This window comes from Gossypium arboreum, chromosome 11 (assembly GCF_025698485.1).
Source record: "Gossypium arboreum isolate Shixiya-1 chromosome 11, ASM2569848v2, whole genome shotgun sequence".
NCBI lineage: Eukaryota > Viridiplantae > Streptophyta > Magnoliopsida > Malvales > Malvaceae > Gossypium > Gossypium arboreum.
Genome location: NC_069080.1, coordinates 118,424,497 through 118,439,407, shown reverse-complemented (window position 1 = coordinate 118,439,407; position 14,911 = coordinate 118,424,497). Strand labels below are relative to the sequence as shown.

General features: G+C 32.5%; 1 non-coding gene across 1 annotated transcript; it reads left to right on the top strand.

Annotated features, from left to right (window-relative positions):
* The first annotated feature begins 466 nt into the window (after window positions 1–466).
* LOC128284656 (U1 spliceosomal RNA) lies at window positions 467–627 on the top strand. The gene has a single exon (XR_008275078.1). It is a non-coding gene; the product is annotated as a U1 spliceosomal RNA (small nuclear RNA).
* The last annotated feature ends 14,284 nt before the right edge of the window (window positions 628–14,911 follow it).

The window sequence follows — 14,911 nt, the reverse complement described above, 5'->3', positions numbered from 1 at the left end:
TCAAAGTCTATACATTCTCTAACCATCCATGGACATTGAAACAACTTGGATTAATGTTTAAAGCCAGAAGGTGTCAATATTCCCTAACCATCCATGTTATGCTTGGGTGTTTGCTATGGACATTCAACTGGCTCACCTCTAAAGCAAGAGCAAGAGAATACTGGTAGCCATGGGGATATATTAACCTTTCAGCATACTTGTTAAAAAATATGAGATCAAAATCTCACAATTGAAATCATGGGCACACTGTTACAGAGCCCCCAGATTTCATTGAGGACAGCTTTTCTGCAAACTCCTGATATCTCCCTAGGAGTTTCATCTATTTTTTGTAAGTTCCCTTCGTTCAGCCTCAGCAATCATTAAGAAGAACAGGTTTCCTGAAGCAGCACTATCCCATATCGACTAAGAAAGAGAAGGGGCCACGAGCGGGACTTCATAAATATGAGGCACCTAGCTAACTTGCAACATACTTACCTGGACGGGGTCGATGGGCGATCTGCGAGGCCCATGGCCTGAGTTAGCGACCTCCATTGCACCTGGGAGGGGCGCTTGCCTAAGGTCTCCTCAAGTAGGAGAGCCCATATCATAATTTGTGGTAGCGGGGGCCTGCGTTCGCGCGGCCCTTGTCCAATATTAGTTAAAGCATTTTGTTGAATGGGTTGTTTTGGGTTTAATGTTTCGGCCCTAAGGGGTGTTATCTAAATAAAACATAAATTTACCAAGACAAATAGTTCTACATAATTTGATGTAGAAATATCAAATAAAACACAATTGTATAAAATGAGGAAGTTCGGAATAAAATATTTTACTACCAAGTAGGAATTTTGGGAACATATGAATATACGTACAGATTATTATTGAAGTTACACAATAAGTATGATTAGTGTGTACAAATTTGATGCATATACGAATTATTGAAAATAAACAGTTCAAATGTTTTTTTTTTGAAAGCCTTTGGACTAATTTTTGTTTGAATAATTTTTCGGGTAAAATAAGTTCTATCTTCTTTAAAATAACTTATTAAGCAAATTTAAAAGATGATTATATGTTTCGGTTTTATGTTCTATTTAATTTATTCATTTCTCTACTTTTAATTACAAAGTAACAAATATAATCACATATTGAAGTGTCGTAAAATCAAATATATTTTTCTTACTTCATAAAAGTTTATATTTTTAAATTTAAATTTAATTTATTTATATATCAAATTTGATATGAATTCATTAAATTATTTTATATAAAATTATTGATTACCATTATTTAAAAGTTACTAATGGAAAAATAATAATTAAAATATAAAATATAAAGAAAATGAATTATTTCAAAGTTAATATTATAATTAAATTTTAAATATTAGCAAGCATTTGCATAAAAAATATTTAAAAAGAACAAAAAGGGTAAAAGTAGTAATACTATAGAGTTCTCTATATTAGAAGTTAAATTACATTTTATTTTCTCTAATAAAAAATAAGAAATTAGTTAAATCAAATAGTAAATTAGTCTTTTTATTAAAAATTTATCTACTTGTATTGTTAAAAACTGGCGGAGTTGATAGATAACGAAAAAGTGACGCGTGACATGCCATGTGAACCTTATGTTGACATACAATAATCAGTTTTTAACAGTAGAATTTGACGAATTTTTTAACAGAAAAAATAATTTGCTTTTTTATCTGTATAGGGACTAATTTGCCCATGTTTTTAGTAGAATGGACAAAATGTAATTTGACTCCTAGTACAAGAGTCTTCATGATACTTTTACCAAATAAAAAAGTAAAAAAGAAGATAAAAAAATATAATTATTTTCATGACCTCAGGTTTGAGTCATGTGTAAATTCTTAGCCTATATTTATTCTTGTTTATGGTTTGCCATATGTGGACATTGTATAGTTTTATTCTAGTATAGGTTTGGATATATTTTAGTTATCAGTCTAATAATGCTTTATAATGATTAATTTTGGTTATAGTTATTCAAATGTATTTTTTGTAATTGTAATTGTATTTGTACATGTAACTTTGTAAAAACACTCACATAGATTAATTGAAAAATACATTATGTTTAACATATAATTATATTTGAAAATGTAATTTACAATTTAATTCAATAATAATTAAAATATTTTTGTAACTAATTAAATTTTATTTATTTTAATTGAAATTAATGAATTTAAAATTAAAGATAACAAAATAAACAGAATAATAATTAATAATGGAAAAAATTGTGATTTTACTTAAAATTCATTTTGTAACATCCCGAATTAGGGCCTAGTCAGAATAGTGGTTTTAGGACCACAAATTCGACGTAAGAAAACTTATTTTTATTATATTTTTATGTTATAAAATTTCACGGGATGATTTCGTGAAAATTTCGTTCGAAAATTTTGACATTTGGGCACTCAATTTAGTCAAAATGACTAAATTGTAAAAAGTACAAAAGTTGAGTTCTACATGTTAGAGGTGTCAAATTGATTTGAAATTTTAAATTGGAAGTCCTTAAATGGTAATTAGACCATTGGTTAATTTTTTGGACAAAAATGGACATGAAATAGGTGAAATAGAATATTTTTAAGTTAGGGGCATTTTGGTTATTTAGTAATTAAAATGAATTAAAAACAAAATTAAAAGCTAATTTTTGTCCATCTTCTACCCCATGGCCGAAAATTGCATGGAGAATACATAGCTAGGGTTTTTCAAGCTTCCAATCTCGATTGTAAGTCCGTTCTATCCCCGTTTTTAATGATTTTTACGTTTTTGAAATCCTCGTAACAAGATCTATCAATTTTTACCATTTATTTGAGCTAGGGTTGATGTTTAAAAATTTTCCCATGTATGTAATGCATGTATTTTGATTTCTAATGGTAGAAAATGAATGTTGGGTGTTAAATAAATGACTTTTGCTAAGTGATTTTCGATGAAAATGCTTAAAAGGACTAAATCGTAAAAGTTATAAAATTTGTCATAAAAGTGTGTTTTAGTGGAAATTATGGGCTTCTATAGTTAAGAAAATGATTCGTCTAGGCTTAAAATGCAAGGAAATTGAATAAAAATCATTTTACGAGCATTGGGGCAAAATTGCAAATATGTGAAAGTTTAGGGGTCAAAATGCAATTTTATAAAAGTATGATTTTTGTACCCATATGAATAATGTGACTAATTTTTAAGCTAATTGTGATATTATAGATCAAGGAAAATGAGATTCGGGCATAGATTGGAAATGAATGAGATTATGGACTAAATTGGAATAAATAGCCGTGCTCGCTTTCGAGGTAAGTTCGTATATCAATAATAATGCAATAATATCATTGTTTATGCTTGAACTTAAATTGATGTGTTAACATTATGTGGTGAATATTTATATAGTTGATATGATGATTGTATTATGTAACAAATGCCATGTTTATTTCATTAATATAATAATGGTGAATTTGTAAGCATGAATGGTATTATGGTCATCGTTCATGACATGACAAGCAAGTGCGATAAGGATGATATGTGCAAGTGTGGAAAACCCCGTTTGAACCTTAGGAATAGTTTAGGATACAAGTGACATGTCACTAGGAATGAAGAAATCCGAGCTCGTTGAGCGGTCCAAGTTCGTGATATATGTGAGAATCTGAACTTTTTGAGTGGTCCAAGTTCGTGATATATATGGCATCCGAGCTCATTCAGTGGTTCGAGTTCATAATGGATGTGATAGATGTAACATCCGAGCTCGTTGAGAGGTCCGAGTTCATTATGGATGTGTTACATGTTATAAGGTAGCTTTGGCTAAGTATGTTTATGTGGCACTTATGTGCAAGTTTCCGTGTATCGAATAATATTCCAAGTGTTCGACGGATATTATAATGAATGATGCGATGAAAGTCCCGAGATGGGCTTGGTAATGAAGGTAAAGTTATTCGATATGCTACAGATACGTACAGGTACGTATGTTATACTCATGAGTAATGTTTTGTTACAGGATGATATATGATGAAAAGGTATATTCACGTATATGTATACGAATATTTGATTAATGAGATAGAATGCTTGAATGATGAATAATATTGGTGATTATGTTATTATGCCATCATATGATAGTTGTCATGATATTGCACTAAAACAATTTTGGACATCAGCAGTTGTGTGATTTCGAAAATCCACCAAAAATTGTGAAAATTGAATTAGAGACTAAATAAGATATGATATTAAATCTTATTGAATCTATTTTCACATAGAAGAAATGGTGTAAGTAAAAGAGTTTCATATTATGAGATATTTGAACTTTTGTGAGACAGAGCCAGAGTGCTTTGGGCTCCCCTATCTTAACTTTGGAAAATCACTAAAAATTGTAAAAAAATTATTATAGGTTATAATTTAAATGACTAAATCCTTAATGAGTCTATTTTCAATAAAAATAAACGGGAACATTAATTGAATCCCTTACTAAGAGATAATCGATTTTTAGTAAAGAAAGGTCGAAGCTGTCAAACAGTAAAATAGGGGTGAATTTAAAGAATAAACTGTACTTATTGGCTAATCTAAAAATTCTGAAAATTTTTTGATAAGAAGATATGTGAGTCTAGTTTCAGGAAAAATTATAAGATCTTGATTTGGAGTTCGTAGCTCCAGATATAAATAATTTAGTGACTATGACTCGATAAAACAACATGACCAGAATATAAGTAAAAGTATAATTATGGTTATATTACCATGGAATCATGTTGATAATTTACTTATTATTTTCATATGGACTTACTAAGCTTTAATATTACTCCCTCCTCTCCATTACTTTAGTGTTTTCAGGTCAGCTCAGGGTTGGAGATTGCCGGAGGCAGCATCACACTATCAGGCTACCACCTTTGGAGTATTGTTAAATCTTAGTGTCTTCAAGTGAGTGTCATGTATAGGGACTTAGTCATTATGATGTGTATTCTTTTAATTTGGCCAAGATGTTGGCTTAAATTGATTCGTTGTGTTTAGCCATGAGATATGGCTTGTATGGGTTATAGCTTGTAAGCCTATTTATCCAAGCTATTTATTGATGCCTTGTGATGTGGTCATGTGATTATAATTGCTTTACATGAATGATTAGTATTACGGTATGTATGCTTGATGAATGTCTTATGACCAAACGAAGTGGTCATAATCAGAAAATAAAAGTGTGATATGGCAATAAGTCAATAATGCTTGAACATGAAATTGGTGTGGAATAACTTAGGCAAGGATGGTATAAATGTACAAGTAAAAATCAAAATGACATGTTCAATTGATTGTGAATTGGTGTGTTTAGACTTGGTATAATATGAGTAAGCAAAACACATGTATGATGATATATGAATATTACAATTGAGTCTTAATGGAGGATGTTTAATCATTTACTTGATGCTACATTGTATGTGTCTATAATGTATTTACGTATGTGAGGTATTAATGGTAACAAAAAGGCTTGGAAAATAACCTAAGTGCTAGCCACATGGGCAAAGACACAGCCATGTGTCTCAACCATGTGGAGGACACGGCCTAGCACACGGGCGTGTAGCCTGGCTGTGTGGTTCAATTTGTTTTGCCGACATCATAAACAGAAAGTTACACAGCCTGAGGACACGGTCGTATCCCTGTGTCCACACGGGCGTGTGACCCTGTTTCATGAAAAATTTTATAAGTTTCCCAAAACTTTCTAAAGTTTACGGTAGTCTCGAACCACCCCGATGCATGTTTTAGGCCTTAAAGGCCCGTATAAGGGACGATATACATGTATTTGAAAAGTTTTAATTTTGGGCGAAATTTTGGGACCTGATTTTGCATGTTTGTGAATGTGTAAGTTCGGTAACGCCTCGAATCCTATCCCGGCATTGAATACGGGTAAGGGGTGTTAAACATTTAATAAATAAACCTTAAATTAATGGATATTTTTATCAAATCTTAAAGTAGGGAATGAGTATTTTTCAAACCACTACTTTACCGTAGAAACCCTAGTTGCTAGCTTTACCATTGTCGCCGTGCAAGGAGGAAGAGGGAGAGAACATTAAGATTCTGGCAAATATGCCACAACTGGCTTGAACAACATGCATGCTTTCGGTGGAGGCAAGGCCAATATGAAGCTTAAAAAAGACATTAGAATCACTACAGCATTGGTAAAAACTCCAATAGTGGAGGAACCAAAGCCGAAAAATAGCCTTGGTATATTGACCATGAAAACCACCAAGAGAAGACTTTGTGCGATGACACTAACGACCATCAAGGTTCAGATTAAAGAAACCCTAGAGAGGTGTCGAAGTTACAACAGTAAAAGATAAAGACTTCATAAAGCAAGGGGAAAAGGAAAACAATCCATCATAAAAGAGGTCTTACTATATGTCATAAGGACGAATAACAACAAAACGAAAGAATGCATAAAGCTCCAAGGCTCCACCTTTCACCGATAGACTGAGAACCAAAATAGGAGTTGAACATAAGGCTACTTTGAGTTGAACATAAGGCTACGTTGAGTTATTCAAAAGCAGAAGTAGCTTGGTCATTCCAATTCTAAGTGTCTTTCTTAAGCAGGTTTGTCAAAGGGGTGGCCATTATGCTATAGTGCCTTTATAAACCTTCTGTAATATTCAGAAAGCCCCAAAAATCCCCTCAACTCTTTAATGGAAGTAAGGAGAGGCCAGTTGGCAACACATTCCACCTTAGACCTATCCATAGAAATAGTCTCTTTGGAGATAAAATACCCTAGGTACTCTACTTGATTAGTACTAAAACAACACTTACTCATTTTAATCAAGAGTTAGTGTTGCCTAATAAGCATAAAGACCTCTCTAAGATGTGTCATGTAACACCCCTCACCCGTACCCGACGCCAGGATAGGGTTCCAGGGATTACCAGGACTTTACATTTTGAAACGTACCAAATTGGGTCACCAAGTTTTACTCAAATTTTAAGCTTTTCATCCACGAACAAATCGTCCCTTATATAGGCCTTCGAGGCCTATAACATACCTAGAGGCAGTGCGGGACAAATTCGGGTACGTTCGATAAACCTTAGGCTCCTTAGGAAATTTTTTCCTTATCATAAAGTGTCACACGCTCGTGTAGGTGGGCCGTGTGGACTCACACGCCCGTGTGACTTGGGGTACGCCCATGCCCTTCAGCCGTGGGCAATACTGACTTATCAACACGGCCATGGCACACACCCTGCAACACCCCCTAACCCCGAACCGTCGCCGGAATAGAGTTACAAGGCATTACCGGACGTATCAGACAACTTATGAATAATTCACAAACAAAATAACATTCATAGCATAATTTAATTACTAAATCCCTATATCGAACTCTCAAAGTCTAAAACATACATTTAAGTGAAACGGGATTCGTTTAAATACTCCAAATTTTATTTTTATTATTTTTATTATTTTATTTTTTTATATATTTCGACAGACATTTACATTTATTTTACATAAAACCCTTGCAATTAAAACCATATCATTTCAAACATAACCAATTCAACCAATTTATTTCACACATTCATTTTCTATTCTATTTACTTTCTAATCAACTTAATCAATATAATATTAATTTAAATTTATCATTGTGCTAATTAAATTGAAATGAATAAACTTTTTCGTTATAATATTTAAACTTGCAATACTAATATTTTAAACCATTTATATTCAAAACATAATAACCTTTATACACATCCTAAGTACATGCCACATTACCAAAAGAAAATATACATCACCAACAGTTTGCTGAAGTCGGGTCTAGCTTTGGATCTTTGGTTCAAGATTTGACTTCTACAACTGCAGACGGAAACAACAGTATCTTTGAGTATGCATATACTCAGTGGTATCACTATAATTCAGTTTATAATTAAATACATTAAATCACACACATACTTTTACATTACAATTATCATCACTTAATGAACAATTCAATCTTTCAACGTTATCATTCAATATATATATATATATATATATATATATACCATTCTTATTTCTTTATTTCAATTCTCAACTTTCACATAGGACATATCATTCAAATTTAGTTTTATCAGTAGATTTATTTCATTTATCCCTATTAGCTTGACTCGGATTCGGCGGATACACGGATTCCAACCAACACACCAGTACGGCACAATGTGCCTTAACGGTACACAATATCTAATAAGTAATCGAGAATTGGTAGTAGTAGCGATGCAGATAACAATAACGATAACGATATTCAACACACAAAATGCTGAATCATAGCGATATGATAATGATATTCGACACATAAAGTGTCGAATCGGTAACTGATAACGATATGATAACAATAGTCGGCACATAAGTGCACGATCGATGAAGTCGGCAAAACCCGTACTCTTCCATATCCTATGGCATGCCAACTATATCCGACTAGCCCGACTAGTTAATAGGGTATTTAAATCATTTTCAGTATAATTTCCATTTCGATTTAATATTAATTATAATTTATTATTTTGATCAATTTTCACGATGTCTGAGAATTAACTTCATTAGAAATTTTACAGTTCAATGCAATATATGTAACATTATTCAGTAATTTCACAGTTCAATTCGGTATTCAAAACAATATTCAGAATCCAATAATTTAGTTCAGTATCAATCTCAATTTTAATACCCAATCACCAATTTTATTATTTCATTAAATACTTACCTTAAAATACTTACCACATATTAATTATAAAGCTTGAGTTATAGTGATACAAACCAGAATTCTCTTCGGATTTAATCCTCGACGATCTTTCCTTTTCCTTTTTAGGCCGATACTTCAGGCTCGATATTAGCTACGAACAATTAAAATAATTTCACAATTATTAGCATAACACAATTTAAATGCTGAAATTTTTATCTAACTTTTACTTTAATTCCATTTTAATCCCAACTAAACCTATATATTTTTCTTTCTCAATTCATACCTTTTACTACTCAATTTCTTACCAAACTCACATTTAACTACTTAATTTTTATCATATTTTCATAATTTTGAATTTATTTCAATTTAATCCCTAAAACTCAAAACTTATAGCTTAGTTTACAATTCAATCCTTTATTCAATTCTAATCAAAATTTCTATCAAATAATCCCCAATTCCATCATTTGTTCAACATAAACCCTACTCAAAAATCTATTAACTTTCAAATTTTCAACTTAAATTCAAGAATATTTCACTCTAAGATTCCAAAAACATCAAATTTATAAGAAAATGACTTGATTAAACTTACCAATTAAACTTCAAGCTTTAAAACTTAAATTTTCCCTTTCTTCTTTCTTTCCTTTTTCTTTCCTGTTCTGTTTCGAAATGTTCTCTGTTTCTTCTTTATTTTATTTTATTTCATTTCTTTTATTCTTTTATTTTATTAACTTTATAATAATAATAATAATAATAATAATAATAACAATAATAATAATAACAATTATTATTATTATAAATATCTTATTTAATAAATAAATATATATATATATATATATATATATTACAATTGGACACACATATATTTTACATTTGCCTATTATCATCACCATCCAATTGTCCTTATTTTATTTAGTTTATATAATTTAATATGATAAAATCTTTTTACTTAAATAAAAAGTAATTAAATAAATATATTACAAATGTATAAATATATGAATTACACTAGTATAATTTAATCACCAAAATTTGTCTTTATTTTAATTTATTTTAATAATAAAAATAATCATAATTTAATAATATAAATTATAATTTAATAGAATAATAATAAATAATAAATATCTATATACTTAAATAAAAAGTAATTAATAATTAAATTATATATATTTACATAATTAAAATCTAAAAATATCTTAGATTTTAACATGTTTGCCGTCTCAACTTATGCTAAATGGCTTAATTCCATTTTAGCCCTTTTACTTTATTTTAATCTATAATTAGACTTTCACTCTTTATTCAATTTAATTCTTTTTGCTAATTACTCTAAATTAAGCTAAATTTACTTAATTAAAACCTAATTAGACACACCACTATGCTCATAAATATTTTTAATAATTATTTTTGAACTTATTTCACTAAGACGGAGGCCCGATAACACACTTCTCCGGTGTCCACGGATTTTGGGTCGTTACACACCCGTGCTGCTTGCCCGTGGACAACACTGTCTTTTTAACACGGCCATGGTGCACGCCCGTGTGGCCTACCTGTGTATAATTTTGAGCTAAAATTTTAAGTGCAGGGGACACACGGCCATAGCACACGCCCATAGGAGGGAACCGTGTGTCACATATGGCCTAGACACATGCCCGTGTGTCTAACCATGTGGACTCTAATAGGCTATTTTCCAAGCCTTTAGTCACCCATTTCTACTACTTGTGCTTAGTGGTTACCAAATTCAAAGTAAAACACAATTATACACTTGTAAATAATCTTGATTAAACTAGATGTATGGAAACCTCATATCATTGGTTTCATACATGATAGGTTATTTCCCACTTAGTGTTTATGGGTTCCCATGTCACTTTAATTCATCCGAAATTGGCTCGTTCATGTGACTCATTGCCAATTGGTAACGACCCATCATTTGTAAATAAAACCATGCATAAATTCGTAGGTCATAGCCTACTTCAATTAAGCCAATTTTCGTGGCCATACACAAAGAGATAAACACATTCTTACATGCCTTCATTTGGCAAATCAAATGACACATATAATAAAATACTCAAAAATACTATACATGCAAGTGAAAAAAACAAACAAAGTCTTTATACCAAAGCTTGTCTAGTTAATAGTGTGTTGACTCTCCAATCGTCTTCCAATCCTTTCAAATCCTCGAGCTCTGTGAGACAGGGAAAAAGAGAGGGGTAAGCATTTACATGCTTAGTAAGCTCGAATAACCGGAAAGTAAACTTACCGAGTAATTAGCATACATCTATATTTAAATTGTGAAATCATCAATTATGAAACGATTCCCTATCACATGCACTCAATCAATAAGTTAGTTACGTAACAAAGCATCATGTAATTTATGTAGATGAGCTTATCATTCATCATATTATTGACATACATCATATTAATCCCGTTGAATTTCTAGGAAATCTCGATGGAATACTCATTATTTATCAATTCTTATGAATGATTATTTCACATATATGCATTCCCACGAACCTCACATCTCATGGCAGGATTATCAGTCTAGGCTAAATCCTCTATATCATGAACTCATAAGGTGATGTCGGGATTACTAGTCCAGGCTAAATCCCTTATATCATGAACTCATAAGGTGATGTTGGGATTACCAGTCCAGGCTAAATCCTTTATAACGACAAACACCCTTAATGAGCTCGGATCTGAATTACTAGTCCAGGCTAAATTCAGACCCTAATCGGATTACTCGTCCGGGCTAAATCCATAATGCACACATATTTTTCGGGGGGCTTGATCATTCAAGGAACACCTATTCTGGTTAGATCCTTTTCATACTTGAGATCACGGATTACCCGTCCGGGCTAAATCCTTACTGCAACACATACAAGATCTCTTTACACATATCAATGAAGGTTTATCCATCAAATTCCCTTTGTCAACCTCATCCGAGACATTTTTCACATGTTACCATTAAATATGCATTTCTATGATATTTCATGCTAATAATAAATGCAATCATCATGCATTCATAAATCATTCAATTATGCATATTAGGGGTTTACTTTAAGTTATCCGAACTTACCTGGTATTCTTTTTAGAGTTGTGTTTCGTTTATTCCGAAACCTTGCGTTTACCTCGATCGACCTCCGGAATTTGTTCCTCAGGGTCTATAACAACAAAATTTAACTCATTAATACACTACATTATGCATTTCAAGTTTAATATCTACCTCGGTCCAAATGACTGTTTTGCCCGTAACCTTTCACATTTTTACAATTTAGTCCCTAGGCTCGTATAATGAAACACATGCACTTTCTATCTTACCCAAGCCTAGCTGAACACTTTTCTTTCTTATGGTAGCCCACATTTTCCATTATTTTCTCATTTCTACCACACATTTACATCTTTTGCAAAATAGTCTCTATAAGGGTTTTTTATGAAAATCAACTAAGAAAATATGTTTAATACACATTCATCTTTCATATTCCTCCATAATCCATCAAAATACAAGCAACTCATGCATGGGTAAATTTTTAAACATGAACCCTAGCATGAAATATGGGTGGAAATGGAGATAGCAAGCTACCGGGATTTCAAAAATACAAAGAGCATGAAAAACGGGGCTTAGGAACACTTACTATTGAGCTTGGAAAGCTTGAAAACCCTCGCTATGGAAACCCTTGAAGTTTCAGCTAGACAAGGAAGAGAATAGGCTGATTTTGGTTCATTTTTCCCATTTTATTCATTAAAATACCAAATGACCAAAATGCCCTTAATCCCTTTCCTTAAAATTCCATCCATGCAAGCCCATTTTTGTCCAAAAACTTAGAATTTGGGAAAATTTCTCTCCAAGACCTTCTAATTCATAACCCAAAGTAATTTTATACAAATTGCTTCTAGAATTCAAGTTTTGCAATTTATTCAATTTAGTCATTAATTTCCAATTAAACACCTTACTCAAAGAATTTCTTCATGAAACTTTAACACATGCATATACTCATATTCTAGGTCTCATAATAATCATAAAGTAAATATTTTGATGTCACATTTGTGGTCCCAAAACCACCATTCCGACTAGGCCCTATTTTAGGATGTTACATGTCAAGTGTTCAAACCAAACGGTAGAATACACCAATATATAATTAAACAAGACCAGAATTGTTCTCCTGAGTAGTGGCTTAAATATGATAGTCATCAACCCTTGAAAAGTAGGGGGTGCATTAGTGAGCCCAAAGGGCATTGCCAAAAACTTATAATGGTCTTCATGAGTTTTGGAGGTTATTTTTAGAATGTCAGCTTCATTCATTCTAATATGGCGATAACTAGATCTTAAATCCAGCTTAGAAAACACCTTAGCGTGTCCCAATTCATCCAATAGTTCCTCAATTGAGCTGTCTTTAATCTACACAGAGCCTCTAGCTGCCATCTTTTTTTCTTTGCCATTACTATGGAAAGGCAAAAGAACTACAATTGTCCTTAATTATGCTAACTTGAAGTATCTTTCTGATTAGCTTTTCTAATTATGATTTCTAGACCATAGGATATCTGTAGGGTCTAGTTTTGACAACTACACCTTCATATTTGAGAGGAATTATTTAATTTTGGAGTCTGGAGGGGGTTAGCTAGTAGCATTTTTAAAAACATCACCAGATTCCTTGAGAAGTAATTGTAATTCCTCAGGTGTGTCTCGAGAAGAAACTGTTGTCAAGGTTTAGCTCCAATCATGAGTAAGGCACAAGGTCCATATCCCTACCAATCATTAACAAGCATTTAATTAACTTTCCCTGCTTCATTACTTCAATACTTCTTGGTAGAATACATTGAATAGTACAATGAACTCCTTTAGAAGAAAATTTATGGTCATAGAACTAAAATTCCAATTAATTAATCTTAGGGGAAGCAACCATTGTATTTCTAGAACTACATCACATCCTTTAAAAGGTAAAATCATGAAATCAACAATAAAACTGACCCTTTAAACCATCCATTCTACACTTTTACATGTTCTTTTGGTAAAGAGTTGCATTCCATCAACTATAGTGACTTTTAGTTGTTGTTGCTGCCAAACAGGTAAAGGCAGTCTAGTTACCAGCCTTGCATCTAGGAAGTTATGGGTACTCATTGAATGTACTAAGAAATGGCCTTAGTTTCACCCAACATGCCTCAAATATCATAGTATAAGGCCCTTGAGACCCTTAATTCGTATGTAGAGACAGTATTGGAGTTTGTGGCTAATCTTCTTCCCAAACAAGGTCACCAAGCTTGTCTGAGCACTCTTAAAACTCCCCCACTTCTCCATCATAAGGTGAGTCTAATAGCATTCGGTATAATTGGCTTTTGACACACTTGTGACTAGTGTGATATTTGGCTCAACACCAGAACAGAGCCATTTTTTGCTTCCCATTGGCCATAAGTGATGGACTCAACCTTTTTATGGATCCTTTGGATGCTACAGGACCACTTGATGATAAAATACTAAATAGCATAGGTTGAGTAGAAACTGTTAATCTAGTGGCAACAGAAGAAGGCAGATGAGGACTAAATCAGGACAAAAAGTTATTGCGAGCCAGAAATCTCTTCTTAGGAGAGACTCCTATAATGTTTTCAACTTATCTAGCAATATGATATCCTCCTACCAATGTTTGGGGTCTAAAAAGTTGTAAATATTGACTTATCTCTAGTTTTAGATTTCTAACAAATATGCTAAGAGCACTAGATTCAGGTAACTAAAGGTGGTTAAGGAGGCTTACAATTTGATTATGGTAGTTTTTCACCGAGCCATGTTGCTTCAAGGTTACTAGTCTAACCATTAAATCTTTGAAAATGTTCGATCCATAACACTCCTTCAAACAATAAGCATAACAAGCCCAATCTAGTAAGTAGAGACCCCTATGTTTTTGAGCATAAAAATTATACCAGTCCGGTGCTCGCCCCTCTAGGTGGAGCATCACCATGCATACCTTGTCACACTTAAGTACCTCTTCATCAGTAAAATATTACTCAAGCTTTGCCTACCAGCCTCTAAAATTGGAACCGTCAAAGTAAGGGCAGTCTAACTTGTAAGAACACTCTTGGAAGGATCATTGTCGAAGTAAACCCGTAATGTTCGACCCCAAAGATGGTTGGGGAATTTCCTAGTGATCCTTAACTGGAAAACCCGAATGCCGACCACCCAAAACTCCTTTCCCTTTATCCTGCACAACAACCCTCGAGCTTGAGGAAATGATATTTCCCAAATTTTGCTCAAATAAATAGTGTAGCTCCAAACAAAACTTATCCTTAAATCCTTGAAGTCAAACCTCTATTTTT